The sequence below is a fragment of the Numida meleagris genome, chromosome 6 (genome assembly GCF_002078875.1).
Source record: "Numida meleagris isolate 19003 breed g44 Domestic line chromosome 6, NumMel1.0, whole genome shotgun sequence".
Taxonomy (NCBI): domain Eukaryota; kingdom Metazoa; phylum Chordata; class Aves; order Galliformes; family Numididae; genus Numida; species Numida meleagris.
The window spans coordinates 2836011-2848520 of NC_034414.1; positions in this window are offsets into that span (position 1 = coordinate 2836011).

The following is a 12510-nucleotide window of genomic DNA, read 5'->3' on the forward strand; positions in this document are numbered from 1 at the left end:
AAAAAAAAAAAAAAAAAAAAAAAAAAAACAACCACCACCACCCCCGAATCACATAAAGCAGTGCCTCATATCATCTTTTAACATCTTCTAGTACGTGGTATAACTTTTTCCACCTCTAAATGGATCACCACGCATCACACGTAAGACTATTACCAATCAGAACAAGTTTAAGTTCTGCTTGTTCTCCCAGTATCGTTCACCAGTGAAAAACTGTGTCAACATTTGACTCATCTGTCATGGCTCCACCCCCAGCGTGTCCTCTCAGCACCAGGATGTTCACTGTCAGAGGTGCTTGAACCCTCTTATCTGATTTTCAAAGCAAAATCCCAGTGCATCTTCTCCAAGCAACATTTGCACAAGGAAAACAAAGAACCTTTGCTGAGATGTTCTGTCCTTGGTTTTGCATTCCCACTGAGTGCCATACTTCAGTTCAACTGGAGGGACCTTTGCAAAGTCCTGATATTTTGCTGTCTTGAACAACAAAATGAAGAGCTCATTGTCTGCAATGCATCTTCCAAACAAGAGACAGTGTGGGCTGCTGTAACAGCTCCCATCATTACAACCTCTTTGCTCTGAAAGGAATTCTTTGCACAAAGAAGCACAGGCAGATGGACTTGCAAGGAAAGCATGAGATGCGGGAGGGATTGCACACAGCCCATGGCGGCAAGTTGGACCTTTACAGATAGCGTGGAAGCGTGAGATCCATAAACAAATCTGCCTGGACAGATAAGAGCAGGCTGTCAGCATCTACCCTATTCCACAATGTCCTCTGCACAGCAAAGGTCAGCTCCTGTTTCCAGATATCACTGCTTTTGTTACCCGAAATGGAACAAATCAAAACACTCTGGGGCTGCTCACTGCCATCGGTCTGTTTAAGAAATAAAACCCTGGAATGTGACAAGAAGGCTGCATGGCACTCTCTTGGTGCTTTGGGAATTGGGCAAACTTGTTTCTGCAATGGCTGCTAGAGATGGATAGGATATCCCATGGGTCTTTGCATAACCCCACTGCTCACCTGCATGAATGTTGAAAAGCTGAGTAGTGGCTCGGTCACGTCCTTGCTAATAGAACAGCAGAGATGCACACTGTTATTTTGACTTAGTGAATGCACACAGTAAATGCAATGCTTACGTTCATAGAATCACCAAGGTTGGAAAAGACCTCCAAGATCATCCAGTCCAACCATCCACATACCACCAATATTTCCCCACTAAAACACATCCCTTGGTAGTAGCACATGTTTCTTGAACACTCCCAGCAACGGTGACTCCACCACCTCACTGGGCAGCTCGTTTCAGTGCTGACCACTCTTTCTGAGAAGAAATGTTTCCTCATACCCAACCTGAACCTCCCCTGGTACAACTTGAGGCCATCACCTCTCACCCCATCACTGTTACCCAGGAGAACAGACCAACTGCCATCTCATTGCAGCCTCCTGTCTGGGAGCTGTAGAGAGCGATGAGGTCTCCCCTTAGCCTTCTCTTCTCCAGACTGAACAATCCCAGTTCCCTCAGCTGCTCCCCATAAGACCTGTGCTCCAGACCCCTCACAGCTCCACTGCCCCTCTCTGGATATGATCCAGGGCCTCAATGTGTTTCTTATAGTGAGGGGCCCAACACTGGACACAGCCCCCAAGGTGAGGCCTCACCGGTGCTGAGTGCAGAGGGACAATCACCTCCTGCTCCTCCTGCCTGCACTATTGCTTATACAAGCCAAGAGTTAAAAACAAATTAAATACAACAAACAATAAATAACTACAATGCACAACCTTAAATACAATAAACTCCATTTTTACACATGACATAAAACCATTTGATCAAACCATTTTCGGTCTTCGCTAGTGGTCAGGCTCCCCGTGTCTGCCAGGACCCTGAACCTCGAGGTGTGGGTGAGAGGAGCGGATTTTGTCCCACTGTAACAGTGGAACAAGTTCGAGACCTCCTCTTGAAACTGAATGTGTGGAAGTCCATGGGGCCGGATGACATCCATCCTAGGGTTCTGAGAGAGATGGCTGATGTGGTTGCCGAGCCGCTCTTCATCATATTTGAAAAATCATGGCTGTCCGGTGAAGTCCCCAGTGACTGAAGAAAGGGAAACATTACTCCCATTTTTAAGAAAGGGAGAAAGGATGACCCAGAGAACTACAGGCCGGTGAGCCTCACCTCTGTGCCTGGGAAGATCATGGAGCAGATCCTCCTAGAAGACATGTTAAGGCACATACGTGACAAGGAGGTGATCCGAGACAGCCAGCATGGCTTCACCAAGGGCAGATCTTGCCTGACCAATCTGGTGGCCTTCTACGATGAAGTGACGGCATTGGTGGATGGGAGGAGGGCGATGGATGTCATCTACTTGGACTTCTCCAAAGCCTTTGACAGGGTCCCTCATCACATCCTTCTCTCCAAATTGGAGAGGTATGGAATTGAAGGATGGACTGTTCGGTGGGTTAAGAACTGGTTGGCTGGTCGGAGCCAAAGGGTTGTCATAAATGGTTCTCTGTCAGGGTGGAGGCCAGTCACAAGTGGTGTCCCCCAAGGCTCAGTCCTGGGACCGGTGGTCTTCAATGTCTTTATCAATGACATAGATGATGGAATCGAGTGTACCCTCAGCAAGTTTGCAGATGACACCAAGCTGAGCGGTGCAGTCGATACACTGGAAGGAAGGGAAGCCATCCAGAGGGACCTGGACAGGCTGGACAAGTGGGCCCACGAGAACCTAATGAGGTTCAACAAGGACAAGTGCAGCGTGCTGCTCTTGGGCCAGGGCAATCCCAGGTATTTATACAACCTGGGGGAAGAAGTACTTGAAAGCAGCCCTGCGGAGAGAGACTTGGGGGTCCTGGTGGACGAGAAGCTGGACATAAGCCAGCAGTGTGCGCTGGCTGCAACTATGTTCTGGGCTGCATTAAAAGAGGAGTGGTCAGCAGGGAGAGGGCGGTGGTGGTCCCCCTCTACTCGGCTCTTGTGAGGCCCCATCTGGAGTACTGTGTCCAGGCCTGGGGCCCCCAGCACAAGAAGGACGTGGAGCTCTTGGAACGAGTGCAGAGGAGGGCGACCAAGATGATCAGAGGGCTGGAGCACCTCTCCTATGAGGAAAGGTTGAGGGAACTGCGCTTGTTTAGTTTGGAGAAGAGAAGGCTCCGGGGAGACCTCACTGTGGCCTTCCAATACTTGAAGGGAGCGTATAAACAGGAGGGGGATCGATTGTTTGTGAGGGTGGATAGCGATAGGACAAGGGAGAATGGTTTTAAGCTGAGACAGGGGAGATTTAGGTTAGATATTAGGAGGAAGTTTTTCACACAGAGGGTGGTGACGCACTGGAACAGGTTGCCCAGGGAGGTTGTGGATGCCCCGTCCCTGGAGGCATTCAAGGCCAGACTGGACGTGGCTCTGGGCAGCCTGGTCTAGTGGTTGGTGACCCTGCATTTGGCAGGGGGGTTGAGACTCGATGATCTTTGAGGTCCTTTTCAACCCAAGCCATTCTATGATTCTATGATTCTATGATTCTATGATGAAACTGCTCAAGCTGCATTAAAGATTCCCAGCAGTAAGTTAATTCCAATTTTAGAGACATTTAGAGATAATTATAAAGGAGAAAGGATATATATTGTGGGTGCATTGCACTTTTGTGTTTTTCTCATTTCTAGACTGTTTTTTTCCTCAAACCCTACAATCTGCAAATGCCTTCATCTACAGACAAACCCCATGCATTTCAGCTTTGTTATTATATGTTGAGCTGCTCAACTATAACTTTGTTCTTAGGAGTGGACCACAAGCCTCTATGTTGAAACCTGTTTAAATATTTACTGTGGATCAAACCACCATCAAGGAGGGATCTGAAGCCTTACGTAGCTGAGTGATGATTAATTCAAACTCCATGCATTGCAAATTAGGGACTCATTTTACTTAAGAAGGATTCTCTGAAGTTAAGTAGATGGAGACCTCCTCAGAGGAGATTTTTACACTTCTTTAACTATTTAATTAAAATAACCAAATGGCTTCATTTAATATTTTAAGAATTTATCTACTCCTTATCTTTACTGAGCTCAGAAACTGTCAGATTGTTCCTCTGTAGTCTCCAGAACATCAGCTAATGAAGTTTCTTCTACTGCATTTCATTAGTATCACTGGGGGGAGGGGGGGGGGGGGTTCATGTGGTTTTTGTGGCATAAAGCACATTAAATCAGTTCTACTCCAAAAAAGCATTGCAAAAAGAAAGCAGAGACACTGTTCTGAAGTGAGCCAGGCTGAGGGAAGGCCTGGGCATTAGCCATTGGATCGTTCCAGAGTTGCTGCTCTGCTTCATGCTAACATGCTCATCTTATTCCAGGATTGCAGTTGCTTTTTCTGATTATATCCTGGAACAGGAGAAAGTCTCTCTTTTGATTTGTCCAGGAATGGGACTACATCTGAAAAACAGAAGGTAGAACAGAAAATACAGGACGAAGAACCCAGAAATGTTTTGTTTGGTTGGTTTTTCCCCCACAGAACAAGACCCAGGCTTTTCAGAGGCTCTGACCAGCCTGGGGACTATCTCCAGCCAGCACGATTGCTGCTTGTGGTCACCAAGCAGTCCCACCACACTGCTTGGCTGCTTGAGCAGTGACTTTTTCTTGGGTCTTTCACCCTGTATTTGTCTTGGTATCAACCTGGCCTCTCTCTTAGTGATTGCCAAGGTGTCTCTATACAAACCAGCCTGGCCCTTTTGTCTTTTTTTCCCGCATGGATTTAATGCCTGAGGAAGTTTACTCACCTAATATTTTTTCCATGTATGAGATGGCAGTTCTCGGGTGGATCTAACGTGTAGTACCTGCCCAATCACAAAATCAGAGTTGTTACTTAAGTCAATGCACATGCAGCCACTGCACCAGGAATCCAGCCATCCTTGTACTGAAAATCTGGATTTTACACCTCTTGATCAGCATTGTAATACTATAACATTTTCAACACAAAGCTTAACAGTTAAACACTGCTATTTTGTCAAATCTGTTCGCTACTAGTATGGAAATAAAAATGCTTAGCAGCTGTAGAAATACCTGTTACAGAGAAGCAGCACATTTTTTATTCATATTATGGCTGTTGAGTGCTGCTCTGCACCATGAGCAGGACAAGATGCATGCTTGATTTGTGAAATTATGACTGGACAAATAATATGATTGAATGAGAGAGGAAAAGAAACACCATCAAAACCCACAAATATTAAGTGCTTGGACTGTAAAACAAACACTGAGTGAGAGAAAAGAAGACGAAGTGTGGGTATTTGAACTTCAAACTGCTACTAGCAGCACGGATTTCCCCCCATACTGTTCTGGTGTTATTTCAGAAAACACAGGACATCTCTTCTAAGAAATAAATTTTATGATCTGAAAGCTAAGGAGAAAAGTCTATTGATTTTCATTTTAGACAGAGACTCAGAAACAAATCAAGGCGAAGGGACAAAGCTAATAAGAGGGCAAACCATCAGTGCAAAGGATAGCAATTTTCTCCAGCCCTTGAAGGAGCCCATCGCAGCAAGGCTGTGTTGCTCAGTCAGCACTATCTGAGGATTTTGCCGTGCAAACTACTTGGCTAAGAACAGGGGAAAGAAGTCCTACCTTGTAGTCAGATACCTGCAGAGTCATGAGTTGAACTTGTTCAGATTTTGCCAAATCTGTACACTAAATCTGATAAATCTAATGGTTAAATTTGACCTGCTTCCACAATGCCTATTCCCTGAAGTATCATGTCAGAAAATCCCTTCCAGGTCTCTGTACATCCATCTACAGAACAGTTAAAAGATTATGGCTGAGTTTCTAATGCCTGCAAATATTTCATATTTCACCAGTTCCAAAATACTGGGAAATGTGTCTTAAGGCCATGCATCATATTTACCTTAAGAAACCATAAATTCTGCGTAGTTTTCTAGCAGTTCTAGCACTTGATCCCTTAAAGTCTCTCGGGAATGAGAAAGTGAAGTACAGAGAGTATTCAACACAGGTCAAGAAGTTAGTATGAAAAGAACTCAGATCTCCTGTCCCAGGCCAATATTTTTAACAGTAAAATACATCTCTTCACTCTGGTCAGTGATTTTTGGAAAAAGCTAGTGCTTCAAAACAGTAGCAAGGTGTGGTCATTTGTTGAAAATAACTGTAAAGTATAACCTAATACATTGCATTATAGAAACTTTCCCACCTCTGGGAAAGTTCCCATCCAGTGGAAGCCAACCACTGCACTGCTTGTCATCTTTGGTCATCAAGCGTATACAAAATTATCCAAGACAAGAATTAGCCAAATTATTTCACAAGTAATCTGAAAAAAAAAAAAAAAGAAAAAAAAAAAGAAAAGGATCAAATTGTGAACAGAATGAAGATATATAGATGATAGATTGGTAGACTAGATAGATATGTAGGTAGATAGTACAGATACATACATGCACAAACACAACTGAATTTTGAATCCGTTATTCACTACAAGTTATCACTCTACTCGAGTTGCAATTGCTATATTTACAGAAAATAACCAATGAGTTCTTTCTGCTGTCTGCTCCGTTTGACAGAACAGTTGAAAAAGAACAAGCTGGACTCATTTCTTTCCAACACGATTACCAGAACTATCAGTGCTTCTCTTACATTCCTTATTCTCACTATTAATCCTTAAAGCCAGATGTCTGTGGCTTGATTCCCAGAGGTGAACCTCACAGGTAAAAGACAATATCACTTTTCTTTTTCTACAGTATTTCTATTGATTTTGTCTGGGAATCAGTGAGGGAGAACAAATATGAAACAGTATCTAATGGAAGTTATTTGGAATTCCCTTTAATGAAATATACAATGCCTTTTTTCAAGAACTGCAACGAGAAATATTACCCATTGTGTTACTAAAGGAAGAAACATTATAAAAGCTGTTCTCCGCACCCTGAACTGTTCATTCACGATAAAAATCTAGGCTACTTTCAACAGAAGCTTGAAGAAATACATTGGAAGTAGAAGAGTGACCATGGAAGCCCTTATGAGGAAGGATGAGGTATACAATAGGAAACCTTTTAAATTAGTTGAATTCCAGACCATTGGACCCATTTGCTTGCCTGCAAATCAGCAGATTATTGAACTGTCAGTCACATTAGTCTCTAATGTTCCTGTGTTTACAATTACATTTCAAGCATCTCGGAGACCTGCAAGTGAGGGTGGCTACATCTCATTCCTTGCTGCACCAAGTGCCAATAAACGCATGACTGTGGGGTGCAAATGGGTCTTTCACATCTCAGAGCAGACACCCAAGGTGGGGAAGGTGTTTGTTTTCTTCTGATGGATGAATGGAAGAGATATGAAGGAGAACCAAAGAGAAAATTAAAGTCTACATTGAGTTCATGTCTTACATGTCTGAGAGAAACAGTGTAAATATATATGTGTCTGTAAAGATGCCAACCAATTTCAACACATTTATCAGATTACTTTTGAAGAGTATCTCCCAAATACGTGTTCTCAAGATGCTAGTGCCAAATTTGAGAAAGCTGACATAAGTATTCTGTAACATCCAGTTTGTCTTGTTCTCTCTAATTTATCCATCAAAATTATTCATTTCAAGGCTGCATAGATGAATTATTCTGTATAAAGCTTACAGGAGGTATTCAAGTTTGAAAGTCTTCCCTGCTGTGAATTTGAGATTTTAACTCCGTTCTCCTTCCTTTTCTCTTACCTGTTTAGTTCAGTGTTTTTAGGGGTTTTTTTGCTCATTTTAAGCAGTGTGACTCCATTGTTTAGCAACAAATCATTTCTTGTAAAAGAAGAATGGACCAGTGATCATGGAAACAGAAAATATGGCATATTACTCCTCTTCCTCAGTAAGAATAGCTTCAATTTTTTCACCACCTCTGTGCTACAAAAATGTGTACACTGAATAGCTTGCATCTTTGTCTTAACTACAGGACTGGACATCATGAAGCAGTTTGGTGTCGCTGCCTTGTTCTCAACAGTAATCTTTCTCTCTTGGTGTCTTTTTTGGTATGTGTGCAAAGATAACGATCTTGTAGGTCTTTTCCAACCTAGCTAATTCTATGATTCTGTGATTCTATACAGTTTTTATAAGGTTGTTGCTACTTCCACCTCTTTTCTTGAACTCAGGTATTGGATTGAAAAATTCTACAGGTAAACAAGTTCATATTCTTCCTCATTGGGTCTTTTTAGAGTTATTAAATTCCAAGCAACATTATTTGTAAACACAAGAACTCTTCTGGTATGAGATTGCAGCTTTTTCAATATTAATTATTCTATCTCTAGTGTCTTTCTCTAGAACTAGTTTCATCTCACCATTGTAAGTTATGCTTAAAATAAGAATGCTGAGCAATGAAACAGAACCCCCAGGCTGGAATATTAACATCAAGCACCAAGATTTGAAGCACTACGACATTTGGTAGCCACATCTTTGTTGTTTTTTTCAAGTGTAGTTTTCTGGTACTTGCTGAGTACTGAAATTTAAATCAGAAGTGAAAAAACAGCCCCATTTTTATCAAAACGTTTACAGTTTTTCCAAAGACCAGAACTTTCTCTCCACTCCTACTGTCCTGAATAACCATAGCTACAGATGGGATCTGAAGGAAGTATGTTTAAAAAAAAAAATCCACAACAACATAACAAATACATTAATTCTATGTTGTTTCTATCCCTGGTACTCTGAATAAAGTCATGCGACGGCATACACAAATATTCAAGGCCAGGTTGGAAGGGGCTTTGAGCAACCTAGTCTAGTGGGAGTTGCCCTCACCCATTGCAGGGGTGTTGGAGCTAGATGATCTCTAAGGTCCCTTCCAATCCAAACCATACTATGATTAATTTGGTGCCTATTCTGACAATTCTGAATAGACCTCAATACATAAATCTTCAATAATTTGCTTTAATGTGACTTACAAAGAAAAGGCACACAGGTCACAAGTGTGATTAAAATTAATGTGCAGTTTTTGAATATCCATAAATACTTTTGCAATATTTTGCCAGAAGCAATGCTGACCTTGACTTACGTCTATTTATCAGAGTGTTCTAATTAACAAAATCTTTGCAGTTTCTATTTTCCAAGAATGTCTAAACAGAATAATATTGGCCTACTTAATAGTTAAATGTCAGCAAAATATGCAAAAATATTACTTCAATTAGATAGAAATTTAATCTCTAATTTTGAAATTATCTACTTGGTTCCAACACCCGGATGCTCAAGATTTTGTATAAGAAAGCATCTCTTTCTTTTCTCCCTAAAATATTATTTGAGATGAAACAACTATTTCTTCCATGACAGTTTCATTACTAAAACATTTTCTTAGGTTAAATGCTTTGGTTTACTCACAACCATTTTCTTTAACAGTAAAAGTAGCAAGAAATAAAAAGGATGAAAAAATTGGTTCATAAGCCAAGATGGCTCAGCTCCATTGCACAAAAGGACTAGTCCATCTACCTTTGCCTACTCTGGTCTCTCTCACTCCTCTCAGTCTACATTTGTTGTGCAAGTTTCAGAAGTTGAACCTCTTGAATTATCACATTGAGAATTTTAATTAAAAAATGGTAAATAATATTGATTGTTCAGGTATTTCTGTTACAAACTATGCTGTCTTTTAAAAACAGGACTCCAGAATGAGGAGTGCACAGAAAGTACATGCTGTTTTTCTTCTGATTGTAACAGCATATTTAATTGAATTTCAATCATTTCAAAATAGATCAAATTGACCTTTTCTGCAACAGATTGTGCTGAGTACAAAGACATGAATAAAGATGAAGTGACTATGAGGATCTCTCCATCAGCTGCTCTGCAATAGCATTTTAAGGAAACATAATACTAATGCCAGTTTAATATAAACTTGAGTCATAGAATGGCTTGGGTTGGAAGGAACCTTAAAAATCATCCAGTTGCAACCCCCCTGTGGTGGGCTGGTTGCCAACCACCAGATCAGGTTGCCCAGGGCCCCATCCATCCTGGTCATCAGCTCCTCCAGGGACAGGGCATCCACAGCTTCTCTGGGCAACCTGTGCCAGCACCTCCCCACTCTATGATTATCATAACCCTATATGGTTCTCTCAAACATGTGATACATGAGACAAATGCTTTATTTGAAAAAAAAAATAAAATTAAAAATCTGTGAAGAAAAAGCCACCAGTTATGACAGATTGATTCCTTCCATTTTGCCGGTACAAATGCTGTTTTTCTTTATCTTGCAATGATCTTATCTCAAAATGTCCCACTTTTCATTTAAAACAGAAGATGTTTGGATGCCTACAGAGAAAACAGGTCAATATGAAAGCAGATTCCCCATTTTTAAAGAAAACTTAAATATTAAGTTGCATTATTACCAACGTATAACAAAACCAATCCCCAGTCAATGCCATGATCCAACTTCTGGGGCACACACAGTACAGTCCAATAGCTCTCAGCAGTGAACTCTCAATCCTTCCTGCTTTTGATTTATCCAGACCTCGAGCGTCAGATTCTTTCACCTAAAAAAAAATAGAAAATAAAAGATAGAGGTAATTGTTTCTCTGTAACTCCATAACACACACAAACCACAGAAGTGGATTTGCTATACACTTCTTGTAAGATAAATTTTAGTTAGTTTTCCCAGGCTATTAGGCAGATACATCAAGCATTTCCACTGAAAGCTTGAAAGGCACCAGATCAATTTGCCTTTTTTCCATTCAGCTATAATCCTCTGCTGTTAAAAAAGAACAAAATAATGTCACCTGGAGGTAATGAAAACATCAAAAAAGTCAAATGGAAGGACAGTTTTCATCACTATTTCATTGTTTATCTTCAACTTAAATATTTATTTATTGGGATTTTAAAAGCATCAGATTTCAAAAAAATAGAGCACTTCCCTTTAATGCTCAGCTGGTTGCTTTGAGTTGGTTGCCATTTGGATACATTGGCTGTAGAGAGGGTCTGGGCCAACACATCTTCATGGTCTGCAGCCATCACCAACACCAAGAACATGCAGATTAAAACAAATATTTCCACATACAAACTAAACGGAAGGTGTTCACATTTGTTTTTCACTACAGATATCTCACACTCATTCTTTTTTTTTTTTCCTACCCACAGCAAAGAAGATCCAAAAAATAGAATGCCAAGAAGAAACTTCATGTATGCTTTATAATAAGAGATGTCTTCAGACAGGAACACCTCCTCCCTTCTACCTACACAGACAGAAGGTGATGCATTTAGTACAAATAAGCTTTTGGTTATGCTTTGTCTTTAAAAAAAGCTGTTATTTTTTCTTATAAAATACTGTAAATTTGGTTGATTAAATTATTTTGCTGAGTCAGTAACCTAAATGGGAGAATGTTCTGGAAATGAACCTTATTTGAATAAATTAATATTCATAGAACTAAAGCTATAAACAAGGTAAGCAAAGAGCAGAACACTAATTTTCTTTTACCTTTGCACTCTAACAGCAGGAATTTCACTGTTCTCATCCAGAAAAAATTAAGCTTTGATGAAAATCAGCTTCCAAAGGTTGCTTTAATCAGTAAAGTGTATCTAGTCAGCTTTAATTACAGAGCTTTTCTGATTCAGACTTAGTGTTTATTGTATAAATAGATGTCTTAACGTGTACACAAATCTTGAACAATAATAATTTTCACCCTGTGAAAAATGCTGACAAACTTGATGTTATGTTTATTAATAAGCATCTAGTTTACTAACACACACACACACAAATCCAACCTGAAATGGAAACTGTAGAAGTATAATTGAGCCAAGGCTACTCTAAAGAAGGTCCCTCACACATTTATTCTTGAAATAATCCTTTCGTTTTCTTTCTGAATCCTATGGGAAGATGAGAAGTCAGCAGACAGTTATTTCCCAAGCAACCTCTCATTGCACAGTATTGTCAGCTTTGGTAGAGTAGTGGGAAATAGAGTTCAGTGCTAAACTGGGATCAGGAGACAAGCACGTATGTCACAGGAAAGCTTAAGAATTTGAAAACTGTAAGAGAATGAATAGCCAAGTGCACATAAGATGCTAGGACAAAGGAAATGGAGGCAAATGGAATCTTCAAGTGAGTTCACAGCAACAAACCAAACTAAAAATCATTTCCCCATGATATATCATTACTGAAACATTCTTGGAGCGCTGTATCTCATAAGAGTGTCTGGATTTCTAAAAAATGTCTTGAATAGACAAGAATTGGGCAATATCTTGCAAGTACTCAACAGATGTGGGAAAGGATTTGCTTTTCAGCTCTGCCATTCTCAGCCATACTCCTCCACAGACAACACAATGCTCCAACATCTTTAGGAATTTCAGCTCACTAGGATTATTAAGAAACCAGGCTATAAGAGTTCAAGTCATTTGGAGACAAAGGGCTGAAAGATGAGTGCCAGTCGGTCAGGGTTTCACGTTCCCCAAATGGGTCTGAGTTTCAAAGCAAGCTGGAAATGAGGGATATTTGCAAATATTTCCTCCAGGCACATCATGTTTTCAGCTTCAGCCTAAGTTACAGCACATCTCTTCTTTTGGAGGAGTAAATGAAGTTCACATGTACTTACAGGCTATT